This window comes from Lepisosteus oculatus, chromosome 21 (genome assembly GCF_040954835.1).
Source record: "Lepisosteus oculatus isolate fLepOcu1 chromosome 21, fLepOcu1.hap2, whole genome shotgun sequence".
NCBI classification, from domain to species: Eukaryota; Metazoa; Chordata; class Actinopteri; order Semionotiformes; family Lepisosteidae; genus Lepisosteus; species Lepisosteus oculatus.
The window spans coordinates 9,210,294-9,220,673 of record NC_090716.1 but is presented as its reverse complement, the minus strand read 5'-3'; positions in this window follow the sequence as shown (position 1 = coordinate 9,220,673).

Below are 10,380 nucleotides of genomic sequence, written 5' to 3'. Positions count from 1 at the left end.
ATGTTTTCACATATTCATGGAACAGCAGGTGTTCAATGACAGAAAAAAAAACATTTTCAACAGTAGGTTTTTTTAAGTGATTATGTTTCAGTGCTGTAGTCATGTAAAAGCTAAAACACGTTTCCTGGTGGTTCTTGAAGTGATGCTGTTTTATGGTCTCTGGAATAAAGCCTGGTGTTATTTAATGGCACTTTTGAAGTACAGAAGCTTCAATTCCTAAACCTGCAGCTGTTAATACTTTCTGAAGATGAAAATTGCTTATCTTCAAGCTGAAGTTTGTCTGTAAATGTATACAAGTGCAGAGTATTAGAAAGAAGGTATAGAGTGAATGTGAAGAAGCTGCCTACCATGAGTAAAGGTTAAACAGGAAAAATTTCGATTCATTGCATAATTTTTCACAGGTACTCACAAATTGTGATAACCATTCTAAATAAAAGTTCTGTAGTTTAGGAAAAATCACAGGCAAACATCTACCAGTACAATTTTTAAACTATATTACCATTGATGCAGATGCACATTTGAAGCAAAAAAAAATTCTCTTTTACTTAGATATGTTAAATAAGTCTGTGAGCCATATGTGATTGCATTAGATTCATTGAATCATTTAAATACATATATTTTAGTTTGTTGAAGCCCATGCAGTGGTGTTTCTAAATCAAGCAAGATATAACACAGTCCAGTGGCAACAATATATAATTTAATATAAAGGTCATGGTCTTCTTTGGATCATCTCTTGCTTTCATTATAATGTTCATTATGCTTTCTGAAAAGTGGCAATGCCCACAAAAAATTGCCTTTTTAAAACTACATCTCAGAGCTGATTAATTTTTGCTTTATGCCAGTAGGGAATAGATTTACATCAACAACCCCATGTCCACAATACTGAAATGAAAGCGCAGGCAATAAATCAGTCACAAGAAAAGCAAACCACAAAATAGATTTGTATATTAGTGCAACAGTTTGAAAAGAACTTTAATGAAAACAAACAGCTTGTCTGAGAACGCCCCAAAGCATACAGAAATCAAAAGTAATCAGCTAGAATCATGCTCGGAGAAGCATTTTAATAGATCAGTGATTTTGTAAATACCAGTTACTTCCTTTGGGATTTTTAAAGTTGCCACTTTATTCTTCCTTCAGCAAACCATTACCAGATCTTACAAACTTTCTACCATTTTACCAAATACTACATCTTCAACATGATCTCCATCCCTGTGCCTTTGTAGTCCTGACTCTTCATCAGTCTGTGGGCAGTGTAATAACAGCAACTCCACTCTGTCATAAAGCTTTGGCTCTGCAAGCGCTGGAGCACAGTGTGGTTGTGACAAGTTAGATCATGGAAAAAGCTGATTCTTACAAAACGGAGCTACGGGTCCTACTGTCAAATGGAAGCCCAGCAGAAGGACTGCGGCGAAGACCACGCTGGAAACAGTAGCCAGACAGACCATCTGACTGCTTGGTTAGATACCACTTACAGTAACGCAGAAGTACAAGTTAGTCTTCGGATGAATAAGAACACAGGTTTCGTGCCGGCTCTCACGTTTTAATCTCCTTCTGCTTGAAATAAAAGCACTCATTTCCTTCAGTTAAAAAATAAAGTCAGCTCAACATGTACGTGCTCCTGTAAATTGAAGTGAAAAGGCCTTCAGCGCAGTCAGAAATTTGTAATGATAAAAAAAGGTGATGCAAAATTTTGCATATGATGTACATTGTTTTTTTATGATAGATTTCATGGGCTGTTTATACTGTCTTGACTAATTTAGTCATTTTGACGTGGTCAGAGACGTGCTCAAAACAAGAGTTAAATGTAGGGATTTTGAAGCAAGCAGTTTATTCTTCTCTCAAGCTGTGTCAGATTGCATTATCTCCAAACTCATGTTGCCGAAGGTCCCTTTTGCCTGCCCAGTCCTTCAGCAGTAGGTACTTCAGGATGACAGAACTGGCAAAAACTGATGATCGCACAAGCTGTCATTCTTTTGACAGTTAGCAAATACGTATGTTTTACAAATTGGAGGAGGTTAGCTGAAAATGGAAATTAAGTGGAATACTCTTGGGAAGGACTTTGACCAGTGTAGCTTGTGTGGTTCTTCGATCTGCAAACGTCTCTCTGTCCCCTGAAGGTGTACTGTACACAGGCCAGGAAAAAGATCCAGTAAGCGCAGAAGACTGGTCATGTGACGCTTCAGAGTCTGCTGGTTATGTCACTGTAACAGGCTCACCTCAGTGACAGAAAATGACAGAAGTTTTCTTCATAAATACCAAGTAAACAAAACATAGGTTTTCTTGCTGGACCTATGCACTCTCTTAAAGTTCTAAAATGGCAAAAACCAAATAGTGTTAATTTATAATATTAAATATGAAACTTATTGTTTACACAATGAAAAGTCTGAGTGTGCAACTTATGTCACAATCTAATGGGTAAAAGCAGAGAACAATTTTGCCTACAGTGTTGTATTATGACTGACAATAGGGGAGAGAACATACAGTACAACAATTAGTGGAATTTCCATCTGTTATTTTTTAGTTTTGAATTCTATCGTATCATACTATTTAAATGTTAAACTAAATTGCATATTTAAATATATATACAGTATGTCATTAGTTTTAAGCTTCTAAATAATAGCATGAAATAATTGTCTCTCATGCCTAGTTATCAAGCATTTCAATTTGCAACTTTCAGTTCATTTCTCTATATTGTTAAAAATGAGCAGAAACATATCTCGGGGGTTTACACTATATTAAGGAATAATTGTATGCAATATTTGAAAATTGTTATAATATTATTAAATGGCTTCAGAGAAAACATATGTTAAAAAATTATCTTAAAGTCTGTTTTCTCAGGCAGAAAAGAAAACTGTACATGAAAAACAAAGTTTTATTCACCCTTTTCCAAGCCTTTTGATCGCAGATAAAGACAATTCTATGGTTCTGTTCTATTTTTCATGTTGTTTATGTCCAGGGGAATAAGAAATAACCTGAATTGAATATAGTAAGATTCATCATATTAAAACAGACCCCTGGATAATCAGAATATAATATATAATATATAATAAGTAATTGCTGTTTCTGTGTGTCCAGTTTGGTTCTTGCGTATTTGTGTCATAAATTGTGCACATTGTTTTAATCACACAATTTTGTCTCCCTTGTTTATTGTTCTAAAACATTAAATTGTGTTTTTGATCCACTATGTATGAAATGAAATAACATAATTTCCTAATATCAGGCCATGAAGTGTTTAGAGGCCATTAAAGAGAAAGCTAGATTTTTTAATGCTATTTTGGAAATTTTACTTTTTTTTTGTTTTAGCACTTGTTTCGCTGAACCACAAAGTCACTAGTAATGGTGATGTGCCCATATTCTTTTTCTCCTCTAACACACAAGAAATATAAAATGAAGGAATCTCGACAAACAGGCTGACACAAAGTTAAATTAACCTTCTCTGTCTATAGGAATGTAGCACTGTATCACATTCCACTGACAAGAGACATGTGACTGAGAGGTTCAGCACACTGCCATGTCTAAATGCTCACTTAAACCCACTCTACTGAGTCACTGGGAACCTTTCTGGAATGTACAGAGGCATTTATGGGTCACTGATTTGTGGATGCCCAGCCTTTTTTATTAAGACTTTCTATTAAGAGAGAGGTTTCAGGAAGCAGCTCAAAGAACCCTTACCCAGCAGCTCAAAGTACTTTGTGTACCTTGTACTTTGTCTGTTTATGGTATTGTGTGGAATCAATCACCGGCTCATCTAATATCCATGTGATATATTGTGCAGTTTGCAAAACACGTACTGTACCTACTGCTTGCTGTATTTTGCTGCAGCGGTACTCTATTAACCTTAGGTGAAGGTCCAAGCCATCAGCTAGTTGTGCTTTATTACAGGAACAAGGTTTGCTTCCTTTGTGAATAGATGGGATTGAGCTACTCTGATGACTGCCCTTGTGTCTAGATGAGACTCCACAGCTCTGATTTCAGACCAAGGTTTGTCGTGTTAACTAATAACAGTATATTGTTTACATTCTTAACAACATGTAAACGGGGGGAACCGTCCTCACTAAAGTAACTGCTTTGTTTTTCTCCTACATCCTTCTCTCTAAAGCCTGTTTTTCATCCGTTTCATATTGTAGTACTCCAGTATCTTGTAAGCAGAATCTTTTTACCCAGGATTCAGCTTCATTTTACTTTTATTAAAAAATGCATGTTTGTACACAAGAGACTTTGACAGCTTAACTGATTTACATGACTGTGCAAGAGGTAGGCCACTGATAGCTTCTGGATGGGATGACAGGTGACCCTTGGAGACATTCACAGAACTCCCATAAGATCCCAAAAATACATTGTCTGCTCTGCCTGCTTAGTGATTTTTTCACAGCCATTTACCTAGTCTAAATACTCAAATGCGCTTGTGATTTAGCTATTTTTCTTAATGTGCTGTAGAACGTTGCTTGGTGTGTTAGAGGTTTCAAGGCTGGTTCAGGGGCACAGATGCAATTTAATTCCCCCCCCCGTTGTTGGAGAATTTGCTTCATTACAGGAGGTCACTGTCTCTTCCGTAATCGGACCCTAGTCTGGGGAAAGTAGCCCCATTCCAGAATTAAACTATAGTGCAAGTTAATACAAACTGTTTAAGTGTGGTCCTCATATCCTGACAAAAGTTCGGCTATGAGGTAAGAATGGGAACCTTAAAATTAATGAAAATGTGATCCAAACAACTTTGTTTTGAGGATGAAAATGCAAGTTATAAAGAGATGGCAAAGAACTGAAATGAATTGCATACATTTTTCTGAAGGTCTGCAGATTTTGCTGTCTGTTGGTTCATTGAGCTTCATTATGAAGAGAAGCTGCATTTGTCGAGGAATACAAGTGGACTGTAAATACTGTATGACTCATTCATGTAAGGAAAGAAATCTTGTCTGGTTTCTAAAAGAGATGTTTTCTGTCAAGCTCAAACTTACAATGTCTTGTTCTCCTGATGTCCTATGCTGGGTTTTGCAGTGAAATAAAACCTGATGCACTGACTTTCTGAGTGGAAAAGTGAAGAAACATATCACAAATAACATGCTGTCACAAATCGTTTTCTACTATGTATACAATGAGATGCTTCATTTGTTTCTCCGTGCAGTTGAATGGAAGCATGGGTTTTCTCAGTCTTCTCAAAAGGAGCTGTCAATTCAGCCTGTTCTGTAATCAATTTCAGAGCCACGGGCTCCTATACAGAAGTATAATAGAGATAAGCAGAAGAATTAAAACCTATGAGTGACTGACTATTTGAGATGAGCAGTGAGCTGTTGTGCTAAAATGGAAACCTTTTACAGTAGCATACCTCTGCTGCAGTATTTCTGGCATTTGACAAGACTCTGTCCTGAATTACGCTTACAATAATGTAGGTGCAGAGTAGAGGCCTTTAAAAATTGTTGATGGAATAGGCACAGGGGCTTTGCTTTTCAACCAAAATATCACAAACCTTTTTAGATTCAGGATAGGACCCACTTCATTTATTATCTGAAGCATAGCACCTCCTACAACATGGTATCCCTAGTCTCCATGCTTTGGTTTTGAACGCTCTAGTCCAGAGGGAAGAGCACCACCTAGTGGTCCAGGCAGACCACTTACAGCAGCAACCTGGTATTCCTAGAGGCTCCCAAACCAGTGCTGTACTCACTGGTGCTTCTGTGATCATGCATCCTTACAGGGTGGTAATGCTAGTGTCACAAGGATCGGAAAAACACTGACCAAAATTCTGCACAACATTTTATATTTACAGCACTGAAAAAGGGAAAACATGCACATATTCTAGAATCAACATTTGCTTTGATAACTTAATATAATTCGTAATACATGCCTGCACCTTCTATTATAGTTTATAGCAGTTTCTATAAAATACTTTATATATCGTGCATTGTTCTTGTATTTTTATATTTTGCTTTCAGCCTGTACCCAGGTATTTTACTGGCTACACAATGGCATGATGATGTTGCCTAGGGAAATCGCCAGTTATTCCATTGCCATCTCAGAGGCACATGTATGTTTAAGCACATTTAGTTATTGTCTCTGAAACAGCTGTCTTCTGAATTTACTATTTACATAATTGCCTACTGTTTTTTTTTAGCACAGCCCACAAAGGCAAAACTTGACAGTTTACTCACTCGGGGGACAACGGGCTAAAACAATGCTATTTCCCTTATCACAACTACCCCTGTTGTACAGAAAAATACATTCTGTTCACACCTCAGTTTAATATCATTCAATTCCGAAGTAGTACACCAGTATATGTAGCAAAATCTAAATTAAATTACATTTAACAGCTATTAAATGACATTGAACTGTGTATATATGAAGGAAACCAGACTACCAGAACCATAGAAAGTAAAGGAACTTCAAAAACCTGAATTTTGTCAGCAGAAAGCATACTGCTGCTGTTGCATATAAGCCTTGTTATTGAAATCTGAAATAATTTACTAATCTAAACATTAAAATGGAAGAATTTTGTTCAAGTGGCAACATCAATGAGAAGCACTGTGAACTGAAATTTCAAGTTGATTGATCAATCCCATGATTGCCGGTGACTGATTTTTGAGCCTGTATGGAAGTATCTTAATAGCATAAAGTGACAGCTTGTTCACTTTTTTATGATATTATTACTGTACAACAAAGAAATCAGTTTTTCAGCTTGTTGTAAGTTAAGATTTCCGTGTTGAAAACCAATATAGAAGAATCTTAGAAGGATTTGAATGAGTTGATTCTCATTATGAAATCACAACTTCTCAATGATAGCATAATTTGTTCTATTAGGGTGAATCAGATGTAAAGCTCATTTTGTATTTGAACTGCATTTGTAGCAGGAAGGAACCGCAAAACCTCAATAAAAACTCCCATTGACAGCGATATTGAACTGTCCTTGGTAAAAGGTGATCTCTGTCTGATTTTTGACAGAATGAAAATAATTAAGGTCTTTGCTGATAAGACTAGATTTTTTTGTGCTGTGTATGAAATTCAAAATAAAAAATCCATCATAATCTGTGCATAGCATATGAAGCAATGTTGATGATCTTATAAATGCTGCTGTAGTTGTAAAAGTTTTTCATATATCATTATGTGAATTTCTCTGAAGATGTCAATTTGGAATTTTCTGAAAGTCATTGTGATACACAAGCCAAACTCGCACTGTGGTCTTGGAGAGAACAGATGGTTTGTGTGTCTTTTTCTAAATACCAGCAATAAGCAAATCTAGGAAGCAGCCCTTTAGGAATACTTGTATTCCTTGTTTTTTTTCCCACTCCGTTCTGCCTTCTGCCAGATAAATCTGTAGCCCCTCTTTATCTAAACCGAAAGCCCTTGTGGCAATAAATGATAAATACCTTAAAAACATCAACAGTTTCATGTGATTTAAGAATAATTTTCCCTGTGTGACTTTTGGTGTTCTAAAGCTCAGTATTTGGATGTTTTATAAAAGTGTAAACACGGGTCTCCTCTCCGAAGCATTTCAGATTGCATTGCTGTGCATATTATTTCTGATCTCTTGTACCAGCTCTAACAAGCAATTGTCTCTATACAATCAGATATCAGGTCTCCTCGCTTCCATAATCATTGTTTTCTGTTGTGCATAAGTTTTCCATCATGGGTTGTCAGTGCAATTATCATTATGACACATGATTCCATATAGCCATTTATTCTGTATTTCTCAATTCTGAATTTTGCAATCGAATCTCAAAAAGAGACATTTGATACATTAATATTTGAAGTCTCTTGGAGAGGTGGCTTTCTGACGTTCTTTCCAATTTGCGCTTTAAAAATATGTTTAAGTGTGAGCACCTAAAATGGCTGAAAGTTGGCAAATAATTGTATTCAATGTACTACGGATTGCTGCATTTGGGACTAATATCTTCCGTCTGTCAGATTTTACAGATGTATGATCCCTTCACATCTAATGATCTTTGTAGTAAAAATAAAGTAGTAGCAGGTGTTGCTAAAGAGGAATGCTGGGATGTTAATTATAATACAGGATCATGGAATAATTCCAGCTTGTGAAAATCCTGACCCAGCACAATACTTGTTAAGCGCTAAGTCCCTCGTGCTTTTTGCCTGTAGTAGCCATGCACATACACTCACTTGCCTAATTGTCAAGTTAGCCTCGTTGCTCACCCACCACTCTCAGGTTTGATGTGCTCAACATGATGGATAGCAACCTTTAAATGTCAAATGGGAGAACAAGATTAAAAACAATGCATCTTATGCAGCTCTTCAGAGGGTTTGCTAAAATCTTTTTGCTTGTGTAATATACATTTTTAATAAGACAAACTGTGCTGTCAGAGCAACAAGCATGCAAGGGAGGAAAACAAAAAGCTGAATAATGTGTGCGCTCGAAACCCACTAGCACTTTGACTGACGGCCACTTGCTGTTAGAAGCCTACGTTGCTGTTTGGAGACTTCTCAAATTAAATGAGAAAAGGATGGTTGTAATAATTCTCAACAACAAATTTGCATTCAGTTTGATTTCTTATTCTTTTAATTATATTTAGAACATGTTTTGCTAGATTCACACAGACCAGCACTTTTCAGTGGAAGGTTATGATTAAATAAATAAAATAAAAATACGTCTTGTAGAACAAGAAACTAGGATTTTGTAATTCTGAAATGATACGTCTGCTGTATTTTACATGGTAAGGTTTATACAGTCCAAATATCTCATTAAGACAATTGCTGAGTGCAAGGTGTTATTGGATTGAGACAGTCTGACTGTTTCACTTGTCTGTGATTTTTGTAAAAATGATCTGTCTGAAGCGCCTTTGCACAAATCTGAAAGATGCTGCTTTACATTAATAGTTTTTGATTCACTTTTCATTCTTCCATTTTAGTTGTTTTCCTGGTGCATGAAACTAAATGTGGTTTCTTGGTAGCCTGCATTAATATTCACCATTTGTATTGCTGTGGATGTAGCATCTTTTGAACCTGCTAATTTCAATCCCTTAGGTCATCTGTTGTACTTTTCATCACAAAATATCTCTCCTTAGTGTATTATTGGTAATTGTACTTGGTATTGTGCTTAATGACTATGATTTATGAGGCTGGTCAGAATTAACAAGGCTTGCACTTATTAAATATATCGGTTACTCAGCATTAAATAAAAAGGAGGCAGAAGCAAACTCAAGTCTTTATAATTCAGGCAAGGTCACTAAGTTTCCTGCTACCCTGTCAGCTGTAAAATAATGAAAGAATATCAGGTCATCCAAGTAGAAACAATTAAAATGTCTTCTTTTTATTTCAATCATTGTTCTAACTTTTAATTTCAGACACTCTGTTACTGTACTGTGCTTCACTGCAGGGAAAGTCTTTGTGAATGCATGTAGATTCTGTTCTTGGGCTGGACGGCCTTATTCCAGCAAGATGACTCAGCCACACTCGATCTGCCAGATCAGCCAAGCTGTGGACCAGCTGATCTGACAGAGGAGAGGATGTGTAAATCCTCGTGTGAAAACCAGCGCTGGGAATTTGTCAGGTGGCCAATGATACGATAACCTAGTGCAAAACAGGATCCTTTTTTAACTGAAAATCTGCTATTTGTCATTTTTATTGTGGTTTTTGTCATGTGATTTGCACTGCTTAAATCCAAACCCTGGGCTCCAGGTTGGTGTAAGATGAATATTTAGATTTAAATTAATCAGTTCCATGTTGGTAATGAAGTGTTGCTTTTGCCCAAATGCGAAGGCGCCCATTTTTCAGTGTAAATGAATAAAAAATTCATAGTTCTATGACAGTGAGATGCAGATAACCCTGCTCGGATGCAAGTCTTTATTCCATCCTCCATACAGCTATTCTGTGCTTTGTCAGTAACACCATCTATGCTCCTGAAGTAGCCTCCTGAATCAGCTGGTCAAGATTTGCCCTGGTGTTCCTTTCTCTGACCTGGATGTACTCAACCATTCACTGCTTTCACAAGAAGCAGATTTTTTGACTGACAAACAAATGGCATTTCCATTTTCAATGTGATCCTCACATGAGCCACAGAGGTACATTCCTGATGTGACTGCAAATTGGGCTTGTTTATCCCTCTTTTTTAGCACAAAAGCTTTAGGGGCTGGTCTAAATTAATTCTGAACTATGTCAGTACATATCCATCACCCACCAGGGGAGCCCATCGAAACATCAACACGAGTATTGAGACTCTGTTAGCAAAGCTGCTGTCTCTGTAGTCTCCTGCTTTCTCCCCTTCATCCACATGAGCTTTAGAATAGCATCACGTTTGATGCACCAGCATTTGCTTGACGACAGTGTACTCTGACGTTTTACCTGTTCAACTCACGCAAAAAAATATTAACCCACAACTCATGTGAAACGTTTAGTAACTTTGTTTGTAAAATCATGAACATTTTGCTTTTTATA